The sequence below is a fragment of the Tiliqua scincoides genome, chromosome 3 (assembly GCF_035046505.1).
Source record: "Tiliqua scincoides isolate rTilSci1 chromosome 3, rTilSci1.hap2, whole genome shotgun sequence".
Classification (NCBI taxonomy): Eukaryota; Metazoa; Chordata; class Lepidosauria; order Squamata; family Scincidae; genus Tiliqua; species Tiliqua scincoides.
Genome location: NC_089823.1, coordinates 134,879,622 through 134,894,224, shown reverse-complemented (window position 1 = coordinate 134,894,224; position 14,603 = coordinate 134,879,622).

Genomic DNA, 14,603 nt, shown 5'->3' with positions numbered 1-14,603 from the left:
TTTTATCCGAGGCCAGAACCTGAAAAATAACCTGTCAGTAATTGTTACCTAAGATCAATCAGGGGTGTCAAACATAAGGCCCGGGGGCCGGATGTGGCCCGTGGAAGCTTTTTATCTGACCCTCAGGCTCTCATTTGCTAAGCAATGCTGAGATGTTACTTCTGAAAGGGCAGCCCACATGAAAATTGGGTTCTCCCATATCTTGAAATATGATCAAGACTTGCATATTTTCTCTTCTGTCATTTGCAGCTAATGAGGTCCTAAGTGAGAAAAAGTGCTTATTTTTGGTTATGACCTGTTTAATGACATCATTTCCTGCCTAATGACACCACTTCCAGCCCTCAGCAGGTATCATAAATGCTATTCGGCCCTTAGTTTGACACCCCTGAATACAGTCTCTAATTTATTAATAATATGGTAAAAGATCATAAGATACAATTTTATTCATTTCTAATTTCTGGCCTTCACAACCTTTTGGTAAACACTATCAGAGTAAGTGCACTGTAAACAACATATCAGTGGAACCATAAATCAAATCCTTCTTTAAGGTTCCTGGTATGTTAAGCCAGAGGCTCTACATATAACAAACAACACGGAACACATAACTGGAAGTGAGCAATTCAATCCACAGCGGAGGGACAAGCAACAAAGAATGAGCGTGAGCAAGCGCGATCACATTAAAATGGCTCTGGGCTGCATTTTGAGCCTCAGAGGCCACCATGGTCTCTCTGAGGCTCAGTAAGCCACCCAGAGCCTTTAAAATGTGACTTCCGGTTTTCACAGAAAGTGCTCTAGGAGGCACGTTCTAAAGGCTCTGGGTGGCATTCTGAGCCTTGGAAAGGTTGAGCACAGTGTCAGGTTGACAGGTTCAGAAGGGCTCCCAGACACAGCCAGAATGAGGTTCCGATCACATCGGGGAGACTTGCAGCGGGAGAGATCCATGGGTCCAGCATCCGCAGTAAGGCAAATCCACGATGCCGAATCTGCAGATAAAGAGGTCCCACCTGTATAAAGTGTGAGATCAATGTAAGGGAAGGGGAGGGCCATGAGTCAATGAAAGAACATCAGCTTTACAGGCAGAAGGTCCCCATTTTAATCCTTGGCATCTCCGGGTAGAGCAGATAAAAATTCCTGTCTGAAATCCCAGGGAGACACTGCCAGCCTGTGTTGACAGTACTGAGATAGAATCAAGGGTATGACTTAGTATATGGCATTCCCATGAATTCCAGACAAATTAGCAGCATCTGAGGCCCAGTTCACACTGAGGTGGTCAGTCTGTGTCTGAACTGTTCCACCGCAGACTACAAGTGGGGACGCCTGTGAGTGCATGCGCTTCCATACAAAGCTATTTATTTAGCGTATGGCATATAATACATGGACTTATATATCAATTAGACTAGGTCAAATGTCAATGTCCAGTTTGTCCAGCCATTCCAGGACAGAGTTGCCTTCATTGAAAAAGTCAGACCGTGGGCCAGAATACGCCCTCAGTTTGCAACCAGACACAATGTGGTATATGGTTTGGCGGGAGAACCCGCAATCACACTGTGGGGTAGATACTAGCCTCCATTTAAACAGTCCTGACTAACACCATGTAGGGTATGGATCCTGTTCAAAGTTTTCCAGCACTGGTGAGGTAAGTTGAAACCTGGCACCTTAAGTGTAAGATCATCTATATAACTACCTGTTTCTGGGTGTTCGACTGCCCATTTAGCTTTCCGTTGGACACTGATGTTAAAATTGTTGTGTAGGTGTTGTGTGAGTGCCAGAGAAGGCTTCCTGGATTTAAGCCTACCGACTGATAGATGAAGATTGGAATGTACTGGTAAAAGTGGGTTGTTGGTGATTTTTCTATATTCTTTCACTAAAGCCTCTTGTCTCCGTAGGGCTGGTGGTGCTATGTGGCTCAAAAGACAGGAGTGGGTCTTATACAGCCGCTTATGATCCTCATGGTTTCATTTAATCTGGCATCAGTCTTGCTAGTATGACAGCTGTCGAGCCATACTGGAGCACAGCATTCTGCTGCGGAGTAGATCAATCCTAATGCTGATGTTCTGAGACTAGTGGCTGAAGTTCCCCATCTTGTTCCTATTAATTTCTGGAGTAAGTTGTATACAAAGTATACAAAGCTAAAATCTTGCAGATAGAAAGTTAGCTATTAGAGAGAAGAGTTTAAGCTTTGGGCAAAGTTAATTCAACACGACACAAATCTGTTCAGTTTCAATGTACTTCCCAGGAGAAACTTTTTTTGTAAGTACCAATTGATTGGTGGTGGGGGGGTTGACCACAGTTGGGACTGGGATGCATGGGGAGGAAGAGATTCACTTGAAAGGCAAAAATTACCCACCTTAATTAACAATTTTTTGGTTAAGTAGACAATTTGATTACTGCAGGGCAGAAGAGCAAATCCCAGTCCTGACCAGGTCCCCCATCTTTGTCAGCTGCTACTTATTACAGAAGAGTATCTTATGAGAAGCAGGTTAATACTACCCGTGTTTCTGTGCTTGTCTAACGTTGTTCTCCCAGCCTTCTTTCTGATACAACTGTTTTCTGTGTAGGGGGACTTCTTGGTATGGAGAAACACTTGGTACTGCTCTGAAATGGCAAAACCTGGAGCATATAAATTGTTGGTATCTGGGTCCAGCACGTGTGATTTTCCCGACAAAACTGGTCTCTACCGAAACTCAAAAACTAGAGACATTTGCTGAAAAGTAGCCACCTTGACCTATTTGAGCTTCTAAAGTGTTTTGTTTTTAACTCAGGAGAGAGAGGAGGAGCACTTGTTGTACTAAACAGAATTGTCTTGGAGCTAAAATACTTACTCTTGGAAGCCAAGATCAACTCTGAAACATTTGGTTTAATTCTAGAGAGGCAAAAGGAGTGTGTAGTGTTTTGACAGCAAGAGATAAACAAGAGTATCCATTTCAGTTTAATATTCCACACACTCAAGAAGATATCAGTAACAACAACAAAAAGCCAAAAACTGTTCATACTGCCCATCTGGCTTCCAAAAGGCAAATATATACTGGAACGAAGAAAAATTAGAATATGTTTTCATTCATATAAATAGAACCATAGGGCCAGAGCATGTCCAGAGATCATCCAGTCTGACTTTACTGCCTAAGGGCCCAATCCTGTGGTCCGCGCTGTGCCTCCGCATTGCGGACCACAGTCGCAAACGTGCCTTAAGGCACGTTTGCAGGGCTTACCGTTGGGCTCCCACCAGAGATGGCTCAGCTCCAGCTGGCGCTGAGCCACCACCCAGCAGGCGGCCGCGTTCCACAGCTCGGTGGTGCCTGTGACTGCCGGGCTGCGGAACGGGAAATGGGGCATGGTTGGGGGCATGGGGGAAGCATTCTGGGGAGGTGGAGGCGTGGTTGGGGGCATTCCGGGGGCAGGGAAAAGGCGGATCTGCGGAGCCAAGCTCTGCAGGATCCTAGGCACTCATGGAGGGCTGCGCGCCTTACACAAGCGCCTTCACTTTAGCGGTGACCAAACAGTTGCTGCTGAAGTGAGTAGCCCCACTGGGGGGCTGCTTCCCTTACCCGGGGGAAGGGATGTACATCCCCTTCTCCCGAGGAGCCTCCCGCAGTAGCGCGGGAGGCTCTGGATCTGGCGGGAGCCTGCCAGGGAGCCACCGGGTCCTGCAGCTCCAGGCATTCTCAGGATTGGGCTGCCCGTCTGGCTCTGCCTGTACCAACAGAAATGGCAAGGCTTTCAGGAACAGATGGCTGACTATTGCAAACATTTTTTGATACCTTTAAAGCAGAGGTGTCCAAAGTTTTTGGCAGGAGGGCCACATCATCTCTCTGACACTGTATTGGGGGCCGGGGGAAAAAAGAATTAATTTACATTTAAAATTTGACTAAATTTACATAAGTTTACATAAATGAATATATTAAAGATGAAGTTGTATGAATGAATGAAGGTCTTGAAATATCTCAAGGCCTTGCACAAAGCAAGGCTGGCCTTTCCTTTGCTGCCGCTACTGCATCACAGACATCTCAGGCAGCAAGCTGTGGAGGGAGCCCTCATCCCACAACTCATACAAGAGGTCAAACAATCGCCCTCACACTGAGAGCAGTTGCATTGCGCCAGTGCAGGCTCCAACAAATCTCCAGAGGGTCAGAGGCTCATTGGAGACTGGGGCTCCCTGAGGGCTGCATTGAGAGGCCTCGAGGGCTGCAAGTGGTCCCAGGGCCGGGGTTTGGGCACCACTGCTTTAGAGAAACCAGCATTTGACATTAATCAATACGTTTCTGCAGGGATACGTTTCTGTTTTTTTTTTAAAAAAAAGTATAAAAACTAAATATGTTAGTTTCACTAAACTAAATTAAAATTAAGAGAATGCTAGCCTAACCATGCTTACTCAGAAGTAAGTCCCACTTTGTTCAACAAGATGTACTCCCAGGTAGCTTACATAGAATTGCAGCCTTAATGCAACATGAGTTACATGCTGTCTTTCAAGCAGCCCTTGGGACAGTTGTTGACCCAAAGCCCAACCCTGAGCTGCCCAGTGCGTGCGGCTGCAGCAGCACCAAAAATGGCTGCCACTGCTTCCAGCATGCCCCAGGCAACCGCTGCTGCCTCCTCAGGAGAAGGAAACTGTCGTCCGCTTCCCCCAGGTAAGGCGAGTAGCCCCACAATGGGGCTACTTGATTCTACAACGACCCAAGGGTCGGCGTAGAATTAAGAGCCTCTGTGTCAGGCAAGGCGGCCCAACATGGAGGCTCACAAGCCAGTGGAGCAAAGTTCCACCAGTCCCACCTTCCTCCCACCCGGTTTCTTCCCCCCAGCACATTTCCTCCCTGGCCTCTCCCCACCCTCCCTCCACCTCCCCCCACCCTGGAACACCACCTCCCTGCCTCCCCCTGCACCCCCACCTACTGGTCCACACGAGAGCTCTGGTGCCCCACCAGCGCTAACCCAGTGACAGCCAGCGCTGTGCTAACACCAGTGCTCCACTGGCACTGAGGACCACCAACATGCCTTATGACACATTTGTGTCAGTGCACACCAGCAGTGAGCCTCACTGCATTGAACTGGGCCCCCAGATACAGGTTGAGACTAATTATTCGCATGGGTTCGTTCCAAGTACTCACATGGATGGCAAAAAAAATGCACTATAGGAAATCAATGTAAAAAACCAAGTTTCTTTGCTCCAGTGATTGAAAAAGAGCCTTGCTGACCTTTGTGATGTTAAGATAAGAGTCATTAAGAGGACAATCCAACAGTCTCTCTCAAACTGCTTAGAAAGGCTTCACTCAGACCCCTCCCTTCACCAATTGAAAGTATCTTTCTTTCAAGTGCTCAGGGGGAAGGGAGGGGTCTGCTGGAGAGAGAAGGATTGATGGATTGTCAACCAACTGCCCTCTCTCTCTCTCTCTCTCTCATTAAGGAGGCTGTTGTTAAAGGACTGTTCAATTTTTTAAACTGATTTTAAAGGGGTGCATATTTTCCCTTCTCCAGGGATCAGCACATTCCTTCTCATTTGCAGGGGCCATTCGTATTGAGTCAAATCCGTGTATAAAAAGGCTGGACCTGTATTAACATTTGTCCCTAGGGAAATTTCTCAATCTGTCCTTCAGAGCCTGATGCTTCTTCTGGCTAAGATCCTTCGAAAAAAATTTAAAGGCAGCACCTGACTGCCCTCACAGTCCCAGAGACCTACTTCCCCTCAACTATACCAAAGGAATTCAAAATTATGGAAAATAGCAAAGGTTCTGGCATTATTTAAACTGAATGGGGATGATATAGTAAGACACCAATACTAACCTCTCTCAATACGTAATCAGAAGGAAAAAAAGAAAAACAAAGTCATAGCCAGAGAAACCTGCCCCCTTGATACTCTCAGTTGATGTAGATGGGGGCTTGGGCAGGAACCCCCATTTGATCCAACTATGAACAACACTGGCAAGTCCCTACCTGTAGTACCTGAGTCCAGAAGCAAGATTCTACCCCCACTCCAACTTGTCCCTATTTTTTTCTCTCCCTTGGTTTGCTGTGCACACTGAAACCCAGTGTTTTCCTCCACAAGGCTTTTTAATCGCTCCCCCCCCCCGCCCCGCACTGCCTCTTCCTCAGTGGTGGTAGCGGATTGATTGGTGCATAGTCCCTCTTCCCTCTCACTCTTAGCCATGGCACTCAGGTGGTAGGAACTGAGGGCAGGAGAAATAGAAATGTGGTTGGCTAGAGGGCCCACTCAACTCATTCAGCTCCCAGTTATCCTGCCCTCTGTCTTTTCAGATGGTAGGTAGCAACAGATGGTTGATGGAAAGGGGAGGAAGGAACAGGTGACTGGTAGCCACAGCTGCTTTTGCTTTGCTGGGTAAGCAACGTTTGTAGCAGAGTGAGAGAGTTGCCACTTAGGTTTTCTTGGACAGCAGTTTAAAAAGAAAAGGCTATGAACATGGCATGTGTGCTTTCTCTCTAACTCTTTTAAACCAGGGGTGCTCACACTTTTTTGGCTCGAGAGCTACTTTGAAACCCAGCAAGGCCGGGAGATCTACCAGAGTTTTTTTACAATGTTCGCGCCATCATAACATATAACATTTATGTGTACAATGTATGTTGGTGTACCTTGCATAACCGCATGAGCCAATATTGCACAACACAACATAATTAACTATAAACATTTTTTGTAATTACTTGAGTTTACTTTGATGACTTGCACTGAAGTGAATCTGCCAAGGATGCATAGCCCGGACAGTAGCTGCTGACAGCCAGCTTCAAGCACATTTCCAAATGTTCATCAGTCATGGTGGAACCGTACTTGGACTTAATGATCTTCATGTAGGAAAAGGCTGACTCACATAAATAAGTGGAGCCCTTCCTGCCTCAGGTGCTCTTATATCCCTGAGGGCCCTATTGCCTTCAAGTGGCTGCAGCTGTGCAGCACACTCTGCTGGATGCCCAGGCCTTACCCTTAAAGGGGCCACTGCTGACACCACATCTACCTCCTCACCAGATCTTCCTCGATTCCAGTACAAGTGGGGGGGGGGAGCAGATCTCTATACAGACCAGTGCAAAAACAAGGGAAAGGTGTGGGGGAGGGAATATCTCTATATAGACATCACAGCAAGACCAGTGCAAAACCCCTTGCACACAGAACCAACAGATGGAAGTTGGGGGGGGGGGGCAGATCTCCATACATACCAGTGCAAAAGCAGGGGAAAGGTAAGTCATCCCCAGTAGAGTCAACGGGGCTCACTCCCAGGGATGCTTCACTCCCAGGGCAGGGCTCACTCCCAGGGATGCGTGGATGGGAGAGAAGCCTGTGATCTACTCATTTTGCCTGGTGATCGACTGGTAGTTCGGGATCGACTTATTGAGCACCCCTGTTTTAAACAACTATAATGAGGTGGCCAAACTGCAGCTCAAGAGTACATGCGGCTTTTTGACGTATAATGTGTGGCTCACAGAAATATGTTGGCTGAACTCCTTTATGCTTCACAATTAATAGAAAAGGTAAATAAATTTTCAAGCTTTATAATTATTTACTGGCGGGTATAAACAGAGTCCACTGGATTGAACCAAAAGTGTAATGTTCACGGTGAGTAAATATATTTAAGAATCAAAGTACTTCTTAAATATTGTGGCTCTCCAACATCTCTCTCGCAGCTCTCAAACATCTGAAATTTATTGTCTATGGTTCTCACATTAAGCAAATTCGGCCGCCCCTGATGTTTAAAATTGCAGCCTAAGACTTTGGCTAGGCTGTGGTCATCTTTACAAGACCAACAGAAATTATGTTGGCTGACCAACATCTAGCATCTTTGCATTTTCTCCCAAGCTAGCAAGAGCATTCATCAGTGGGGAAAATAGTAGCTGTAAGGCAAGAAAGGGACCAAGGGAGAAGCAGAGTGAAAAAGGGAGCAGGAGACAAGCAATCACTTGAGGACAAGTTCAGTGCAGAGGTTACTGAGTCCAAGGCCACTTAAGGCACTTTCCTGACCAACGGATTCTGCTTGCAGTTCATTTCTTCTACCAGGTACCAAAAACTGTACCCATGAAAGGAATAGTTGACTCAGCTTCTGACCAGAGGCTGGTAAGGGTGGGGAGGGGCCTATTAATAAGCAATTCGAGCTCGTATAATGTATGTGAGGGCCTGCCAGCTTGAGTCATGATCTGCTCCTGCAGCCTAGTTGCTGAACAGCCAAGGCCAATGATCTCAGGTCACATCAGGGAATAGTTTTAGTAGCAGATGTAAAGATTCTCCCCTTCGAGTGGGTATCACACAAGGTCAGTCAGCAAATCCCATTCTAAAAATAGAGGCCAGTTTTCAAGTTGGTAAGATTTCCTTTGTCGTTCCTGTCACACTCCGAAGATCCACGCTACCTACAGCTCCTCCTGGATAACCTCACAGGTAAGTCAAGATGGGAGAATGCTGGGTGCCTTTTCCCAAACACCCACATTTCCCTTTAAAATGCAATGAGACAAAAGTAGGACAAGGAAGGGAATGAGTGGCCAGCAATCTTTCCAAGCAGCTGCTGGCTTCCTTAAAATGGTGTTAGAGCAGAGGCAAGAGTAACATTAGATAGTCAGATATTTGGGAATAAAATGAGCTCATTAAACACCCCTAGGTGTCAGCTTCACATCCCACTGGCTGAACCTTTCCATAGTTTATACTCAGTTGAGTGTTAAATGAAAACTGAAGAGAGTCAGTTTTGGAGTTTCTTAAAACTTTTGGAGTGATTTTGTGTTTTGGATACAATCTTCCTCTTCCTTATTCCTCAACTCTTTGTGGGGGAGGGAGATGGTTGTTGGTACAGTACCCCTTCACTGATATCTCATTCTGATATTATGGATGGCTCATGTCTGTCATTTTCAGAACATTCTAATGCCTCCAAACCTGGCAAAATACGTTTCAAATTGAACATTTATGCTGATAGTAAAGGCCAAGCACAAAACCGATTTATAAAAATAAATTGCTGGCTTCAAGAATACCAGTGAGTAGAGCAGAAACACAGCGAGAAAGGCAAGGATATAGCAATATAAAAGAGATTACATTTCAACTCATCAGTCAATTTAAACTACAACTGCAGGAGGGAAATAACTTTCGTAATCCAAAAAATCCTTTCAATGCCTAAGGAATTTCAAAAAGATGGATTAAATTACAATTTGGGGGAGAAGTTAGAGGGAATCACATTCTAATGAATTACTCCCATGTAGTCAAGCAAGAATCGGTCTAGGACTTCTTTTTTTTCTTACATATTTTCAGTCGCAGATTTTGCTTTCATTTCTAGCTCAGTTTGGAAACCGTTTTAGTGGGACATTTAAGGGAAAACCTTTCTGCTTCAGGAAATAATGTTTTATTACGCTACTGCAAGCATTACAACCTTTTCATCAGATAAGCGTTTAAAATATAATTTACTACATACATTTATATATAGCAAGTGCCATTCTCAGCTAGAAGCAGTGTGGCTTTTTGCCTAATAAGCAACAGGTATAGAGCGAGCATTTTTTGGTGGTTACTCAGATTTACAAAAGGTCATGTGAGTAACAAGAGCAGAATCAGAAGTGTCAAATGAGTTTTAGTTAGGGAGGGCAGAGAACAGGTACACCTGATCCTTCCTCCCTTTCCATGATCACAGTGAATTAATATGGTTTTTGCTTAAAATAACTGGGTGACTGATCAGTGCTGACGGCAGTGCTATTGTTATTAGGGATTATGAAATGTGACCGAAACAAATTGTCATTACTGCATTGCTTCTGTTTAATTTTTACCATCCTAAAATTTTATTTATTTATTCAATTTATATTCTGCCAATCACCCTGAAGGGCACCCAAGGCGACTTACAACATATTATTAAAAACATATATAAATTATCAAAGACATAAAAACATACAGTACATAAATAACACAGTACTAAAAGCCAAGCAGCAGTAATACATAAACTGTTTTTTCCCCATCCTTCCAAATTCTGAAATGGTGCCCCAATGGGCTTGCTAGACCCATAAAATTATGTGACTCATGTAAATCCTATTTTCACTTGATGGTACTTATAGCGTGCTGCTACAACTCAGAGCTGTATTAACTTGCCAGCATTATTCAGTGGCTAGCATGCTTTCTGATTAGTAAGCTGGATATAGATTCAGACAGAGCCCAGTGTTGGTTCCTCCCCTTCACACTTCCCCTTCAAAGGCTTGTACAGATACAGAGTAGGATTGACACCGGATGCAGGACTCTCAGGAAACCAAAGCAACTTAGTTGTGAGGTCAAACTAGTAGATACCTTCAGGTAAGTATTATCCCTACATGGCAGCTGGAGAGCTGAGTGGAGAGGGAGTGGCTTGCCCAAGGCCACCTAGTCTGTTCAAAGCGGAAGGAGGAAGTTTTGGAGTTCCCACAACATCAGCACTTTTAGTCAAAAGTGTTGTTTAGTAAAAAGACCCTTCTCATTTCTGCTCACCTACAGCCCAATCCTATCCCTGGCGCTGCTGCCAGGTGCAGTGCTACCAAAATGGCTACCGCTGTATCCAGCGGCAGTGCCAAGGCCGCCAGACGTCTCCTTGGGGGAAGGGAATTTTCATCCGCTTCCTTGGGGAAAGTCTCAGGACCCATAATGAGGCTTCTCAAGTCTGTGCAGCCTATTTTGCTGGCACAAACTTGAGAAACTCCATGTCGGGCTGATAAGGGTTTAGCCCGACACAGAGGATAGGATATGGCAGAGCAGGGCTCCGCTGGTCCCACTCCCATCCAACCCCAGTTCCTCCCCCCCACTCTGCCCACCAAAAGACCTTACTGCTCCAGGCGGCATCTGGTACTGGGTTCAGCGCTGCCTGGCACTGGGCTGTTGCCAGTGCTCCTTACCCTCTTGGTGCCATAAACACGCTTTATGGCATGTTTATGATGCCTGGCACTGGAGCTCAGCACCAGCGTTCAGAGCCCATAAGATTGGGCTCCTAATCTCCCAAGCAGATGGGCCAAGAGGGTTCCCAAGGCTGATCTGCTTTCCTTAGTATCAACCCATTGATTCTTTACCCCTACTAAATGTTACCCATATCTCTTGGCTGCCTGCAGAAAGTAGCTCTTTTCTGGCCATTCTTCCTTCTCCTTCTGCACATAATTGTGTTGAGCTAGTTTGTATGTGCAGGGATGCCTTTGCACTTACTGCTCTTGAACAGTAAAAAGGGAGGCCCGGCTCTCACATATATGTTCCGAAAAGGCATCAATATGGACTCTCACTTAAAAGTGCTCATCCAAACACATGGAAGTGACTCCCATTAATTATTCACTGAAATTTAATTGATCAAGACTAGAGCACAAAACGTAAGGAATGTCTATTGTTCCCGGTGCAGTGAGAAGTGTTGGGATTAGCACCACCAGGTGTACATTCCTTCTTGTATCTTTGGAATATTTGCTGGGTTGACATATATACGTGGAACCCGAGCTGACAGGAAGCAAAAGGATTCCTAAGAACAGGAAGCAGATCCCAGAGAACCAATTCTGCAGCCCCTTCCCCCAAGACCACCCCTCAATTTCCAGCTAACTCCAGCTTGAGTCTCTCAGCTCTAGGGAGACTTCCAGATTGGTGGCTTTTTTGTTTGTCTGTGTGACTGTTTGGAAACTAGCCACATTTGGAACAGCAATGCAGCTTTTACCAGGAAGAGCCCAGGTAGACCTGCTGCCTGGATCAATGCAGATCTAGTGCCTCTGCCAGACCCCCCATAATCCCACCTTATTCAAGCAGCCAGAAGATCAAGGAGAGGGGAGTAGAGCAGGAGGGAGCACAGCTGAGGGATTGTGGAACCCCTGTCTGTTCACCTGCTTCTTCTTCCTTCCTGCCCAGTCATGTTCATACAAGCAGACTGAGCAGAACATTGGATTTTATATACCCATACGCAAATTTCTCATTTTTCTTCCTACTAAGCTTAATTCTTCTTCTCTGGTAACAGCGATAACAGACCTTTAATAAATGAAATGAAATGAATTGAACAAACAGGGGGGGGGGTGTTGGAGACACAAGAACAAACAGCAAAACCCCATTGGACTCTACATTTCAGCTTGTGCATGTTTCTGGCCATGAAAAGTAGCCAGGTTTCTCTTGAGTCAGGGCCTGCAAAGCATACTCCCTCCCTCCCTGCACATCAACCCACATGATCAAGAAGACCATCAAAGGCTGCAAGAAGACCGCAAGAGTGAGCAAGTGGTAACACATCTGTGCGCCTGTACGGCAGATAGAGCCAGGTGATTCAAGCAAGCCAGCCATGGAATGAGTTTTCAAAAGTTGTCACGCTGTCTTAAAGGCACCCAACAATCCCACATAACATTCAGGCAAGCAAATAGGTCAAAGGACAACTAATCAAATGTGTTGGAGCGCTTTCTCCCAAGGTGGCGGACACTCGCCCATGTTGTATACTTATAAAGATTTCCACCTGATCTGTTGAGCAATTTGTTGTTTTTTAATAGGTTCTATCTGTTCTAAATAAGTTCCATTTGTTCTAAAACTCCACATTCAGTTACATGTCACTTGTGTCTGCTTGGCTATGTTCAAAGCGATAGGCTGAGCCGAGTATGCTGAGAGTAAAATTCTACCCCCAGCACATTCTACCCAGCCTATCGGCTTGAACACAGCCACATGGGAAAAAGTGAGAGGCGGTGGAGGTGGGGCAAATTGGAGACGGGGCACTCTGCCTCCTTTTTGCCTTCTTGGCTGCTGTTGAGCATAGCTGTCCTATTCTGACCACTTGCAGGACCATGGCATCCTGCTTCTTTGTTCTCCAACACTGTGACGGCAATTATTTGTGGCAGTGGTGCGAGAGGTAGTCTAGCATGGTGGGCTACCCCTGCCTCTTTTCTTCTCTTGCCTACCCTCAGCAAGTGGGAAGAAGATCAGAGTGTGGCTGCGAAGCAGCTGCGTGTCGGGCACCCCTCATTTTGCCACCTCCTCCACTCTGCCACTCAAAGTGGTCAGTTCAGTCTGCCTAATGGCTCTGCTCCCCCTGTACATAATGATGCTATGGCAAAAAGTGCTTTTATATAACCATCTCTAACTTACTTCAATCTGCATCTTCTTTGACATACAGAGCAATATCACTTCCAATACAACCTATTTTGTAGGTTTTATATCTACAGTCAAGTTCACCCCATTGTTCTACCAGGGTTCTGATCGCTCCAGTCAAGGTATCTTTCTTCTCTTCTTACCTGGTACTCTAATTCACCCAGCATGACTTTCAATCTTCCAGTATAAGCAGAAAATACACATGCTATCTTACCCTTCTTAAAAATGTTTTCATTGTGTGTCATTTTTTTCCTATGGCACTGCAGGCTTTTTCTTTTTTAATTAGCCATCATTATTTTCCATTTGCTCATTGTCAGCTCCTATCATATCTTCCTCTTCTTTATTGCCTGCATTTATATATCATCTCTCTGCCAAGGCACTCTGAGCAATTAGGCACTCATGGCACTTTCAAACATTGTAGATCATCATCCCCGGTGGATGCGTCATCCGGAACTAGATGCTCTTCAGCTTCTGCTGTAGGTTTTTCTCTACAAGCCAATTTGAAAACTGCTTGATCACCTTTTTATTTTTCAATTTTTAAGAGCCAGCAGCCAGTTTCCATTACAGGAGTCAAAGGTTCAATCCAGTAGAAGGTTGCCCAGCAGACTCCCATTTAAAATAATGGAAGCTGCACATGCTATCTTAGACAAAAGGCCCAATCGTTCCCAAGTGGTTTCCACCAATCAAAAGGCCCCATTGCTCAGGCAGCTCTTAGAACCTGGCCATGACTTCTGAATCCATTGCAGAACCCTGCAACCATCACACCCTGTCTTTATGCAGGGAACCCTGTTTGTGCCATCCAGTTGCAGAAGGGCAGTTCTAAGCTTGCAGGTATTCATTAACTTAAGGCAGAGCATCAGAAGCTTGCTCAGCTTGACCTAATCTCTTGGGTCCCACAGAAAGGTAAGCTAGTGTGTGTTAGCTTTACTCTAGTAACTGTAATTTCGAATGTCTGTCAGTTTAACTGTCTCACTATGAATGTTCTATAATCATCTCCTTAATGCAACAAAGAACCCCTACGCCTAATACATCTTGGCAAAACTACTTTTTTTAACTAGGGGTACTTCCAAAGCTTTCTAGCCTGGCTGGGAAGTGACTCAGGAGAGCATGTTCAGCCCTCCACACAGTCTAGGTATCTAAAGGAGCATCTTTTCTCCCTTGATGGGAAATCTTTTTTGGCAATCGCCTCTTGCTCTGATCTATTTATGAAGATATCACGCTAGAGAGGGGCTCCTGTCAAGAAAGCATGAAAGGAAACATTGAGGTTTCACGTTGTATCAATAGGAAAGGTCTTGTGCAGGCTGGCAAATGCAGTTTCATAACCTATGCTTCAACCCTGAGGACAGATTTATATTTCTTAAAGATTCTCATACAGACAAAAGGAGCTGCAGCTGTACCTCATCCCCCTGGACCTCAGAAAAATACAATAATTGGATGCGTGCCCTCAATAATTTACTAGCCTCTCTCTCCAATGCTTCAACTTTTTTTATTCCTGAATTCCCTAGATTGAACCAGCCAATATTTCACATTTATTGTACTGAGGACTATTACTTCCTCCATAGTTCAGAGTCAGGTGGGATGAGACTGAAGTGCCTCTTCA